Source organism: Prinia subflava, chromosome 10 (assembly GCF_021018805.1).
Source record: "Prinia subflava isolate CZ2003 ecotype Zambia chromosome 10, Cam_Psub_1.2, whole genome shotgun sequence".
NCBI classification, from domain to species: domain Eukaryota; kingdom Metazoa; phylum Chordata; class Aves; order Passeriformes; family Cisticolidae; genus Prinia; species Prinia subflava.
In genome coordinates, this window is record NC_086256.1 from 14,160,144 (window position 1) to 14,173,183 (window position 13,040).

The window sequence follows — 13,040 nt, forward strand, 5'->3', positions numbered from 1 at the left end:
AGTATTTTTAAATCTAAATGTTTAAAGATAATAAGAAAGTCTTGCTAATGTGAGTTTTCTCCTTAGTTCTTGATCTGAAGCCTGTACTAAAGAGCTGCTCATTCACCAGCACACGCAGTCTAAATACAAAAAATACAGCTGCTACAATAACTCTGTCCAGAACTGGAAAGACAGTGATGAGTAAATTGTTCTTACCAGTCTCTAAGGTAATATTTTAAGAAAAGTTTTCTGTTATCTGAAGAAATAAAGTGAAGTGCTTAAAAAACCAGATTGAGGCCAACAAATGGATGTTTGTTGATGTCCTCGAGTGAAATAATTTTTGTAAAATTGTTATCAGAAATTGCATGCCAGGAAACACCTGAATATTCCACTCCATAAGCTTAGGTTATTTCTTTGAATATCTGCAGAAACAATATCTAATCTTGTATACTGTGGGAATGATAACATCTGTCTTATGCACTTCTGCAGTCATTGTCCAGGCTGTCATGTGCTCTAGAACAGCCAGATGATGATGATGATGATATCAGGTTTCTTTTGAATGAAGTCTGGTATTCTACATTGTACAATTGGATTTACAAAAATTTAAATAGTGCCCTTTTGATGTGAAACCAAAGAAATCTTTTTAAGCATCTGCACTGGAGCATAAAAGGAATCCATGATGAATAAAGAAGGTATTTTTTCAAATAAAAGTGATCACAAAGCATGGTGGGGAAGGTTTGTTGTCATATTGAAATCACTTGAATTGCTGAAAACTGCAAAAGAAAAAATCATGGTGATTTGGTTTAGGTTCAGTCATAAATTATGCTGTTATTTCTGGCTCCATATCCACACAGCTGACAGTTACCTTTCCCTGGTGACTAAAGTATACTTGCTGGATTTTGAAAGGCAGTTGAAAAATGAGGTTAGGGATTCCTCAGCTAGAATAAAGCAACCTTGATTTTAATTTCAACCATCCAGTATTTTGTGTGTGTATGTGTGGGTAACTGCCAATAGAAGGAATGTGTATGGGTTTCATAAGGAAAAAGAACCCTATATTTCCCTCTTATCCTATCTGTAGGAAAGAGAGGAAAGGGGGAAACTTCTTTTTAGTTGTACAGTAAGGTGCCAGCATGTAACATAATTCCCTGATTTAGTGCAAAGTTTTAGAGCAGAGGATTTAAGACATTACTACCTGCAGTTGTTTTCTTCACCTCATGCTGGAGGTGACTGCCTCTGGAATATCAAGTAGAGCAGTTAAGAAGAGACTGTCTATTCCTTCCTGACAGAGTTATCTCCTGGGAATGAGAAAAATCCACACTATGCTCCCTGGCACAGACAGTGAGGGGTGGAAGGTGTCATGTGGAGAACCAGCTTGGGAAAATGGCTGAGGAAAAATTGGGAGCAGAGGGGCTCACAAGCAGCATCATTGCTCCCACTTTCTGTTGCTAGAGCAGGGCTTGGTGCCAGCTCCAAGTGGGAATTTAATCATGGAAAACATCTGCATGAGATAGTACACAGATCCAGTGTCGTGGGATGCAAGTGTGTGGAGGCTTTGGGGCAGCACTACACCCCGTGTTTATCTCAAGGGTAAAAAGAAAGCCCTTTCAGGGGGGAAGGCAGCTGAGCATTCATGGGAACACCTCAGCACTGCTCTTGTCCTGAGAGCTGCAGGGTTTCCCTGTGCGCTTCCAAAGGTCACAGATCTTGACAAGCTGCACACACAAACCTGAGGATGGGGAGAAATACAGCAATCCGTGTCCCGTGATTCTGCAGACAGGCAGAACTGGTCTGGCTTCAAACACATATATCTACAGTTTAAAATGTTAGAAACAGTAAAGAGATTTTAAAGGCAAGATAACCCAGACCCATTCCTGTAGAGAAAATTTCACAATGTTATAACATTGTTGTCTTCTAATCTTAATGTCTCTCTGACATCCAGCACTGAGCTTATTATGGACAGAGGCTCTGAGCATCCCTGCAGCCTCTGCCAGCTGGGGACCACAGTAGCATGACCACCTTCCTCAGCTGGAGGGTAATGTTAGGTCATTCGTCTCTTCCTCTTTTCCTGAATAATGCCTAAATATTCTGCATGATGAGAGCGTGGATTTGGAATTGCTTCTCTTTAGTCAAAACATGGAGGTAGCCTGCCAGGACCTTCAAAGGGAGAGACTGGTGCTGTGATTCCTGCAGGGAGGGGGCTCTGAGCCCAGAGAACAATCAGGTTTCTAAACACAGTAAAAAGCATTAATAATTTCAAATCTAGTTGCCGATTTTCTACAGAAAATTGCACATACCAATGCTATTTGAACTCCGTTCTTTGGGATAGTAAGCCAGTCAGAATATGACAACACTACACTTCCTTTCAGTGGAACAATAGTGGCATCCAGTGGTCAGTCAGCAAACTCAAAGCCCTGCTTTTCCAGGGTTTCACTGGGATTCTGTGATCTGCTCATACACCTCATAGTCTGTTCTTGATTGCTTGTTTTTGTTTTGGTTTTTTTTTGAATGGTGGTAGATAGTACTTTTCCTTGAAAACTGACTGTATTTGCACTGCTGTAGAAAGAGTAAAATACATTTTCTGAAATCCGATAGTTAAAATGTTAATTTTCCAAGGCCCTATTGCAGTTGGCAAGTAACTGTAGGGAGGGCAGAGTTGGCCTTGATGTGAACACATTTGATCTAAAGGCCCCGTTCTTGGGATGAACAAGGTCAAACAAACAGTAATACATCAGTGCAGCTGTCTTCTCTGTTTGATTCCTCTGGCTATCTGGAGGAAGATCTGTGTGCAGCTTTATAAATCACCAGAAGTAATACTTAGGTTGCTATAAATCCTTGGAAACTTATTTTGTCGTGTCACTGAAGTCAGTTGCATCATGTCTCCTTACTGGCCATTTCACTATTAGGAAAATCTGTTGTGTAGCTTTACACTATTTCTGCCTAGACTGAAATCACATTTTAAGATAATATGATTTGCCCTATTTGGTTTTAGAGTCTCACCTTTAAACTGTGGATGGAGAGCTTCCATTCACACCAGGCTGACCATCTTAATGCCCATTGCCTCTGTTTCTGCACCAAAAGAAAGGGGTTTCTCCCCACCAGAACTCCAAGTAGCCTGTTTACATCCATCTTCTACTTCATTTAGACTTCAGCCAAATCAATGAACCTAACCACATAATGACGAAATATTTGGCTGCAGTCTCAGTCCTGCAGGAAGCAAAATGCTGTAGATGAGATTCTGTGATACATAGGGGGAAAAGGATTAAAATTACACTAATATCTTGTAACAAGCATAATATTTTTTCCCATCAGATATAATTCTGACAGAAGTTTAAAGACTCAAACAGGGAACTACGTTTTGGGTTGTGTAACTTGATAGTCATAACATATTTGCACATCAGCCAAGGGGAAAACAAAATACTTAACCTGGATTCAGATCTCTGCAGTGTAGATATCTACATACCATCCATGGTTCTCACAAGTAATTGTGAATGTTCTAAACAGTATATCTTTCGAATTTCCACATTAAAAACTAAATACAGTTTTTACTTTCAATGAAAATAATAGCATAAAATATGTTAAAGCTTTCCATCTGCCTGTGTTGATAGCATTCATGTCTATCCTAAATATGTCAGCTGTTTCTGTAGAATAGAACTGTTTCTATAGTGTTTACCCATGTCAGGTTTATACATTGTTTTAACAGCCTTTGTGCTACTTTATAAACACAGAAATACAATTAATTATAATTCAGTGGTGTGACATCTGACAGAAAAACTGAGTTACCTTCTTTGAGATGTTCAGCAAAGTTTACTATCCTATAATTCAGTCATATGGCTGTCAAATGATAGGAGGGGCATTGTATGGAGGGGAGGGGGGAAATCTTCAGTTGTGGTTAGTGGATGCTTTCTACCCAACAGAAGGATGTCTTCTATCTCAAATGTTTTGTGCAGTTTACTTAGGCTTATGAAATTCCCAGTTCTGATTTTTTCAGGTTTGCCTATCACTTCTTTTTCCTTCCCTGCCTTCAAATGTGTAAGGTCCCAACTCAGTCGCCATTCAAGCAATTGTAGACTTCCACTGACTGCAGTGGGAATTGGATTAAATCTCTAAAACAACAATTACATGCCTAGTTGCTTTTTATTGCTCACTTAAAAATGCATTCTTTGAAACACTACCAATATTTGTAAAGGCTGAGGGCTTAATGTGCCAAACTATTTAGGTTATTTGGAGACCTATTTTCCACCATTGCCTCGAGATTTAAATAAATGCTATAAAAGAGTGTTATTTACATTATGTATTTACAACAGAAGTGTTTATATTGCGTCATTATTCTTTGCATTGATTTTCCTCTAAATGCCAGGACTTTGCTGCTTTGAAGTCAGTGGGAGATCTACCCCTGACTTCATCCAAACTGATCCTGGGAACTAATGTGAGGAAAAGGGGATGCAGTTTTCAGATCATGCTGAAAGACAGACCAATTTTGTAAAACACTCTTCCTAGAACTCTGTGCTGTCTCTTCTGGAGATCCCCCTCGCCCTGTGCATTCCTCAGGCCCTCCGTGTCTCCCGAGCATCAGCAGGCCGTGTGTTAGTTTGGCAGGGGCTGTAAACAGCACTTGAAGTGACTGTGCTGATTGGAGAGTGGCTCAGAGACCTTTTTCTTCTGCAAGTAGCAGCCTGCACCAGCTCAGCTCTCCCTGTCACAATCCTAATTCTAAAATATGAATCCCATACAATAATGGGTGTGAGAAGGTTATGCAGAAATTAATTAACCAGTAGAGATCTTTTGCTTGACCTCTGAGTCTCTGAAAAACGTAGTCACTGAAGGAAAACAGAGCAATCCTCTTCCTATAAAATCTAGTTGAAAGAAACAATATCATTAAAACAACCCTGAATCTCACAAGCATGGCCTAGAAGAAGATTATAAAATCTGAATTTGGCTGCATGCCTAATGACTTTTACTGCAGAAGTGTTAACCTCCTTTATCACCAGCCTCCCCTCTGAATGTGCAAGCCCCATCTCTGCCACAGAGCACTTCTGACTATAATGGACCAAGTTCAGGCACCTTTCTAAACAGATCCAGCAGGAACGCTCTGCACAGGCTTGGAAATACGCTGAGGAGTGCCTTAGGCACCATAAGGAGGCAAGTCAGATTTGGGAAATGGATTGAAACACTTACAGAATTTTCTCTTTAATTTGACAAAGGATTAGCAAAGGACATGTTGAAAGCAAATAGCCTGAAATGCTGTGAATCTACCTATAAATCAGCTGATCAGTAAATAAAAATGAACATGCCATGAAGATTACAAATTAAGATGGAGAGTACATACACACTCTTAATTTCATCAGTATTTTAATGTGTGGTGATGGCAGATCAAGGGAGCCAGATTTTTCCAGGAATTAAAAGCGTATATATCAATTTGCTAAAATATATTGATATGCTCAAGACTCAGATTTAAAGTCATTTCAACATCATATCTTGATATGCTACAGTAATAGAAAAAACTATGCCAGTTTCTAGTGGACAATGCTGTTTTTCTAGAGCTAATACAAACATAAAACATTACTCTTCTGCTAATGCAATGAAGTTAAATAACTTGAAGGCAACTTATTAAAATATCTCACGATTAAGACTGGCATATAAGCATTTTGTTTTTGCAGGACTCTTAGTAAGTATAGAAAGTTTTTCCACAAAACCATAGGCTGACAAGATGGATTCCAACTCTTTCTTTGCTTGCAGCCCTGCATTTCACTCTGTGGCTACAGGCACAATTTTTCCCTAAAAGCTTTAAATGTTTTTACAGTTTAAATTCTCATGGTCAACTTTATCTGCATAGCAAAATTTTCCTTGCCAGTATTGTTTGATTAGCAAGATGTTACTATGATGCTAGAGGCAAACATTTTCAGTACAAGTAAGAACACCATGAAACTAGGACAAAGCTGAAGATTGCTGAACGCAGCAAAGTGAAAGGACATTAATGTGGGACATAACAATACTGAACTTTATCATACATTGTAATGGCAGTGGATCAAGCAAACACTTCTGGACTAATGGAAAATGGTTGTGCAACAGGACAGACATGATAAAAGAAAATGTCAGTTGTGTCCATATGCCTGGTTAGTTAAAACAAACAATCCTCCTTCTCAGTTCCATGTTCTTAGTGATGCTCTCCCTGTTGCTGGGTCTGAATGGTGTCTGACTGCTGCAGCAGTGGTCAGTCAGTGCAATGCTAATGGAAGGGTTATACTTGACCAGACAATTTAAATACAAACATGAACATAACATTTCTACAAAATAAAATCAACAAAGACCCATGTTCCACAAGCTGAGACATTATTAGTATTACTACTGCTACCTAAGGTCCCCCCAGCAATTTTTCAACATACAGAGTGATGATTTTAGAGCACATTACCCAGCTTTCAGTGAGCTCGGGTCCATTTCCATGGCAACAGGAGATGCAGCCGTCCAAAAAGTTGTCAGAAGCCTGTAATATTTGGCTCCTGTGCAGCACATGGCTGCTGACAATCCACACAGCTGTAGGAATTAGTCTCCACTGCAGGCTTTTAACTAAATTATGTAGAAAAATAAATATCCTATTAATTGAATGGGGGTGTGTTCTTGCACAATTTAGCTTTTTAAAGATTTAATAAAAGAAGTCTTTGTAGGAGTGTTTATTGTCTAGAAAATTCCAATACCTGCACTTTAGTTATAGCCCAAGCTTTTGCAGTAGAAACTTGACCTGATTCTTCCTTTCTTTGGTTTGTCTGTTTGTTTAAAGTGAGCACTTTTTCTGTTTCTCTTCAGCTCTGACTCGTTCACAGCCTTTGGCAGGGGATGACAGCCCATGCAGCACTGTGCACACAGAGTGCAAGGGGTAGTTGTTTGGCCAGGTTCATAAGCTGGAATGTGGTGACCGACTGTAGGTTGAATAGACTGTGGATGTGATGGGACAAATGGTCTCAGGAAGAATTTGTGCAATTTAATAAAGTTTGTATGAGAAAAATACTCAAAGCTCTGGAAGATTCTCAAGTGTTCAACTAACGGAAGAGTCAGTACAGCATTTTGAAAGGTACATGCCCTGCACACACTGCGGGCTGAACAGCAGCTGGATGTAGCTGTGGCCCTTGGAGCCATTCCAGACACAGGGGAATGTCCTGCCCTTCCTGGAAGCCAAACAGCTGCCCTAGCTGACTGCCCTGCATATTAACACAAGAGGAAACCTGCCAAGCTCCAGCTTACACACCAAGCTGTGAGATGTGGTGGCTCGGTGGAGCTGTGCATTTCCTTCAGCCACATCTCCCACTAAAACATTCATCCACGGCGGGAGCTGTGGCTGCAGCACTGAACGGTGGCCACGAGCCCTGCTGGCATTGCCCTTTGCCAAAACACTTCTGGCACCCTCACACCTTCCCCAGCTGCTGTGGCAGAGCAGGGATTGATGGTGCAGGGATTGATAGCAGTCCACGGGCTAGGCAGCTTTATTCTCCTAACAGGATTTGCTGCTTGCACAAGTTCCTGAAACACAGCACAGCCTGCTTCTACTTTGAGCATATTGAATTGTAAGGAACTAACTAGAAAAGTACAGGGGAGCATGGCATAATACTATGCAACATATGGCTGTTCTGGTCTGCCATGCCCAAATTCTGTCTAGCATAAATAGGCTCATTTCCCACTGATATCAAGAGTTGCTGTCTTAGATTATTCTGTACTGAAATCTAAAAGTGGATCTTGATCATCTCCCACATTATTAAACAGAAACTAAAGAGAGGCAAAATTCTCATAACAGCTTTAACATATGCCATCACTCTTTCCCTGACAAGTGCTTTTTCTCTCATTGCACTGACTGTCCTGTGATTCAGCAGATTACTAGCAGGACAACATAGAGAATGGGCCTCTTCCAAATGCACACAGCAAGAAATAACTCAGTTCTGGCTTGCAGCTTGGCTGAAATGGTGCCAGAGCTGCTCCACACCCTGACCAGCTCCATTCCAGGGGTGAGAGAAGAAAAATGATGTATAAGGGAGGCTGAAACTTGACTCCTGATTCACTCCTGGGCCCTCTGCTCTCCAAGAGAGATGGATAGCACGATGCAGCTCATGGCAGACATCCACCATCTCCAGCAGTGAGCTGTGTGTGTTGCCACTGACCCACCAGCACATTTCAGGGAATACAAGGCCGTGTATGACCCCCTTAGTGTGATCAGCAGCTCCTCCAGCTGTGTTCTGCTTCCAGATAAGAGACCATCCTGGCTCCTCCTGCATGGATGGTCTCCCCAGGATGTGAGGGCTGGGAGACACAACAGTGGTTGGGCCCCAGGGTGCTCTGTCATACAGCCCAGCTGTAGCACAGAGCCTTGGAAGCTCTGCTTTGCCATCAGACTGCAGCATCACCTGAGCACTCTTGGGTTTTCATAGCAAAAGGAAGTTTCTCTAGGAAAGGATGCCCTCAGACATTCTTACTGGTTTTCCTGCAGCTTTTCTGCTGGAGTAAGAGAGAAGCCACATCAGCTGTCAGGGAGATCCTCTTTGGACTGATGTTTTTCAAGTGGTCTGCTGTGTTGAGTCCCTAATTGCACTAATGGTCCTAATGAGCCAGAAGTCCTGGAGGAAGCAGAGACATCACTGTGAGTGAGGCATTTAAAGTTAAATGTAATAAAGTGCTTGGGAATATACTGCAAGGAACAGTTCTGCCTCGGGGTTGGTGGTGGTTCATAGGTCCTACTCACCCTCTGCCTGTTTTAATCTCCAAGAGCAGTTGCATTCCCCTGGCAAAACCAGACCCACCTCAGTCATGATTGTGGAGAGCAGCAAGAGGACAGCTCTGCACCACCCGAGCCACAGCACCCTCACTCTGCTGCTGTGCAGGGAGGGCTTCCTGCCCTAGTACCCTCTCCTTCCAGGATGTTCTGTGTGGATTCATTGCATTGCACCCCATCTCACCCATCTACAAGGTGGTGGTAAAGGAGGAGGGTGCTCCAGGGTTCATGACTCCCAGTCTGGTTCAAGAAGATGATCCTTAACAACCCTGCCTTTGCTTTTTCCACAGGATTTTCTATGGGCAGTCATGAACCTCTGCTGATCTCCCATCTCAGACTTCCACCAGCAGTACGTTCAGCCCTGAAGAGGAGAGCCTCATGAACTATGTTATTCCTTTATGCCAAAAAAAATACAAATAAACAGGCAAACCTCTTATTTCCTAATGTACCCTAATGAGCCTAATGTACTCTATGGTTATTAACTGGATGTCTGCTGCTTTTAGTATCTGTTTAAAGCTGTTTTCTATAATTGTTTTTTCTGAAATGGGGGTGTGTAGGGCACAGCTTGCTTCATGGTTCCAAGATGATTTTTAATAACTGAGTGGCCTAGCACTGGGATGTTCAGAGCTATCTTTTAGTAATAAAACAGGTTATTTCTGTATCTCTCCTGCTGTAACTGTCTGGTATATAACATCTTCGATTTTATTTTTATTTTCTTAAACTGGGCAAAGAAAGAAGCAGGACCCAACTCCTGCAGACTTGTGCTTTAGCTAAAGCACCAGCAGCTATTGAGATTCCGTGACCAACCTGCGTTCTGGTGCTGGTCAAAGTAACTGAGCGGAAGGCCATGTGGGGTTTGTTATGCTGTGGTTGCCATGGAATTGTTTAAAAGGTATTTCATTGCAGGACAGCAAACTTCAAAAAACGACAGCAAACTTCAAAAAACGACAGTAACAACATGAGCCTTTCACATTTTTCTTCAGTTACCCTTGCTCCTGTTTGTAAGTGCAAATATTTATAAATGAGCCAGGATAGTTTATCCCTCCTGCCGCCTTAACAGCAACATAATATTACTTAGCAGATCTTTAGTTCCACTCACATAGAGACCTCAGCCCATTTCAGGAAAGAGTTTAGCTGTTAACCCCTTCAAGAAGTCCAGGAATTGTAAGATTATTACCTGCAGATAATGCTGCTCAGGACCAGTGGTGGAACCGGTAGTGAGCTGTGGTTGTGAGGTCTCGTGCTGTGGCTGCCAACCTGCCTTCCTCGCACTCCATCCTGCAAAACAAGAAAGGTGAAAATTTTCAAACCTCAATTCAGCATCTGCAGTAACACAGGAAGGTCCCATCGCACAGTATTGGGTGAAACCTAAGGTTATTCTGTTAAAGATGCTCCTAACCACACCTGAGGCTCCAACACAGCGGTGAGATGCACATTCATCTCTTTTTAAAACACTCATTAATGGTGCTTATCCTCTCTAATGAGAAAGGTCTAGTGTCCAGCTCGATTATTTCAGACTTTGCTCAGTGGTCATATTTTCTACAGCTGCCAGGTTTGTTGCTGTCTGCTGGACACCTCTCTGTGTGTGCAGAATGTTCAGCCCAGTGTCCTGGATGTGACTGTCAAGCTCCCATGCTGCTGGTGCAATCATCCCACTAACAGATCTCAGAACAAATCTTGTGGATTTTTCCCTACTTGCAACACCCCAGCACCAATGGCTTATATCCAGTCTGTGACCCAGTACGTTCCAATGACTTATTTATGTGATAGCCCTTTCTATTTTTATACCTAATTCTTTCTCTGGGCTTTTGTTTGTTTGTTCATTCATTTGGGTGTTTTCTTTCCTTTTTGCTTTATTGTCTTTGTAAACTGAAATGCAACTGCAGTCAACTTTGCCCAGGGAAAGCCGAATCCAACAGCAGCAGTGCTTGGAAGCTGTGGCCATAATCCTATACAGAAGGTTCCTCTCTTAAGGAACACTCAAGAGAAACTCATAACTAGTTCAAGGCTTGTGTGCACCACAGAGCACTTTAAGTAAGCTTTCTTATGAATTTTGTGCAATGTCAAATGCACTTTGCTAGCCTGTGCACAGATGCTGTTGCTTGATGCATCGCCCATTTCTCCCATGTGTAGACAAAGCACATGGCAGATAAACCCCAGCCCTCTCCAAGTCTGCTGTAATGCACTCCTTTCACCCTTGACTTGAAACTGCTGCTCCATTAGGCATCATTTTCCCCCCAGGCCTAGCAGCCTTAAGCCTTGCTCACCATCCCGGACTTCACCTCTTCCCCACGACTGACAGTGCTGAAAGCCTGTGCACCATCCCTTGTTACTGCAAAGAATCAGCTGGGGGGCAGCACTGCAGGCTTTGCAGCAAGGGCAGATTAAAAGCAGATGCACAGACAGTAAGGGGGTTCTCAAAGGGCTGCTCAGTGAAATGGGGAAAAAGGACTGGAAGACAAAAGAAAATAATTAATTTTCCTGGGTCAGCAATGCTGTGATTCTGAAAGGAGCTAGTAGACATTTAGGCTCCAACAAGGAAGGGACTAAAAAACCATCAGCAATCAGAGGAAAGGATCATTTAGCAAATATTGGTGTATTCACTTTCTCAGATTTCATATTCTCTGATTCATTTTCATTTTAGCTTTAGCCTCTTGCTCATAGGATTTGAGCTTTGAAGTGCCACATCAGTCGTACCAAGGCATTGTACCTGCAGATTGATGGCAAAACTCACGCAGACTCTTAGCTCAAAACATACAGCAGCCGTTCCAAAGTAACATTTTTACACTAACTAGAGGCATCCTCGGGATTTCGCTGCAAGCCCTCTGCGGGAACTCACAGTAGCTACTGCTTCATTTCCAAGGACACATTCACTTGTAGGGACATGTGGTACCTCTCAAGCACTGAGAGAATGTAAAATTAGATAAGACAATCCTGATAAGATATAGTTTTATATAGGTTAGAGTTTTCTTATTAGAAACCAGCCCTTTTATTTTTACTTTCCCTTCAACAACATTATAAAAACCTCCCTGCTCCAAATCATTAGCTACGATGCTTTAACTAACTAACTAGCATATCCATTATTTTTAAATACAGGCGTAAACTCAGTTTAGGCAGGCTCTTTAGCCCATGGATTTTTCTAAAGCTCTGTCTCTGTGGCCTAGGACGTGACTCAAGGCAGCAGCAGAGCGGAGCACCGGGCTGGATGTGCCGCTTTGGAGCTGATGTTTGTCCTTCCTGCCCCTTCCATTTCCACCTCCTTGAGACAGGCAGGTGCAATGGCTGTGACCTCCCCCGTGTCACAGCTTCCATCGCCTCCGCTGGTTCTGGTGGCGGGGCAGGAGAGGAGCCCTCGGCCCTGGTGCGGGCACAGTCCCGTCGGGGCCGGGGCACAGCCGGGCCCGCGGCAGGCGCGCCGGGGGCGGAGGGCGCTGCCGGGCAGCGGAGCCTGCTCGCCAGCCGGGCCTCAGCGCCGTGTTAACCGTGGCTGGGGGGACAAAGGCAGCCCGAACCTGCAGCTGCCTGCCCTCACCGAGAGCTTAATCACTTTTAAATTCGGAGAATGAATGCCGTGACCCGCAATTATTCATCTTTTGTGTTGTTAGCTACAGCTCCCTGCACCGTGCCAAATCACACGGTTCCAGACCGGTTTGGTGGTTACAGCCTTATCAAGAGCCCCATCTTTACACTCCTCTGCCCGCCCTCTCCCTAAAGCAGCCCGTCAGCCCCTGCCCAGGCCCTGGTGAGGGGCTTCCGAGGTCTGGGCAGGGTCAGTGCCCTGTGCAAAGTCCCCAGGGCGGTGAGGGGACTTTGGGACCCTTGGGTGGCACATGGCCAGCAGGCGCCACACAATGATGCCACCGAGGTGCCGGGCTGTCCTGGCAGGCTGCAGGCAACGGGGAGGAGGGGACCAGGAGTGCTGTGTACCTTGCAGAGAACGTGCCGTGCTACCTCCCAGAGTGGCTGCTGCCGGCTGCCCGATGGCAGCACCAAGGGAGCACTGTCAGGGAAAAAACCAGCCACACCAAAAGCACACTGTACCCGACAGATCGCAGACCGCAGTCGTTGTCACCAGGAAGAGCCTGGGCCCCAGCACAAGTGCTTCCCTTTTCTGGTTTTAGCCCTAAAACACGCATTTCTCCAAAGTACCTTTTAGACATCCACAGTGGTGAGCAGGGAGATGCCGACGAAATGCCAGGAACGCTGCCAGTGCTGCCGCTGTGTCTTTCAGCTCTCGGGGAATGTGCAGCTGCCATAGGGCACCACTCACCTCTGTGAATACTTATTGGGGCAGACCTGCCCCAAGAGC

At 43.7% G+C, this 13,040-nt stretch overlaps 1 protein-coding gene across 5 annotated transcripts in view; it reads right to left on the reverse strand.

Annotated features, from left to right (window-relative positions):
* Positions 1 to 2,458: 2,458 nt before the first annotated feature.
* The window catches only part of LPAR3 (lysophosphatidic acid receptor 3), a 37,476-nt gene continuing 26,894 nt past the window's right edge, over positions 2,459 to 13,040 (reverse strand). For all 5 annotated transcript variants that reach the window (XM_063407404.1, XM_063407407.1, XM_063407405.1 and 2 more), the window contains exons 5-7: positions 9,909 to 10,009; positions 6,389 to 8,576; positions 2,459 to 3,214 (exon numbers count right to left, since the gene is read on the reverse strand). The gene's annotated coding sequence lies outside the window, so the exon portion shown is untranslated. The remainder of the gene's footprint in view (positions 3,215 to 6,388; positions 8,577 to 9,908; positions 10,010 to 13,040) is intronic.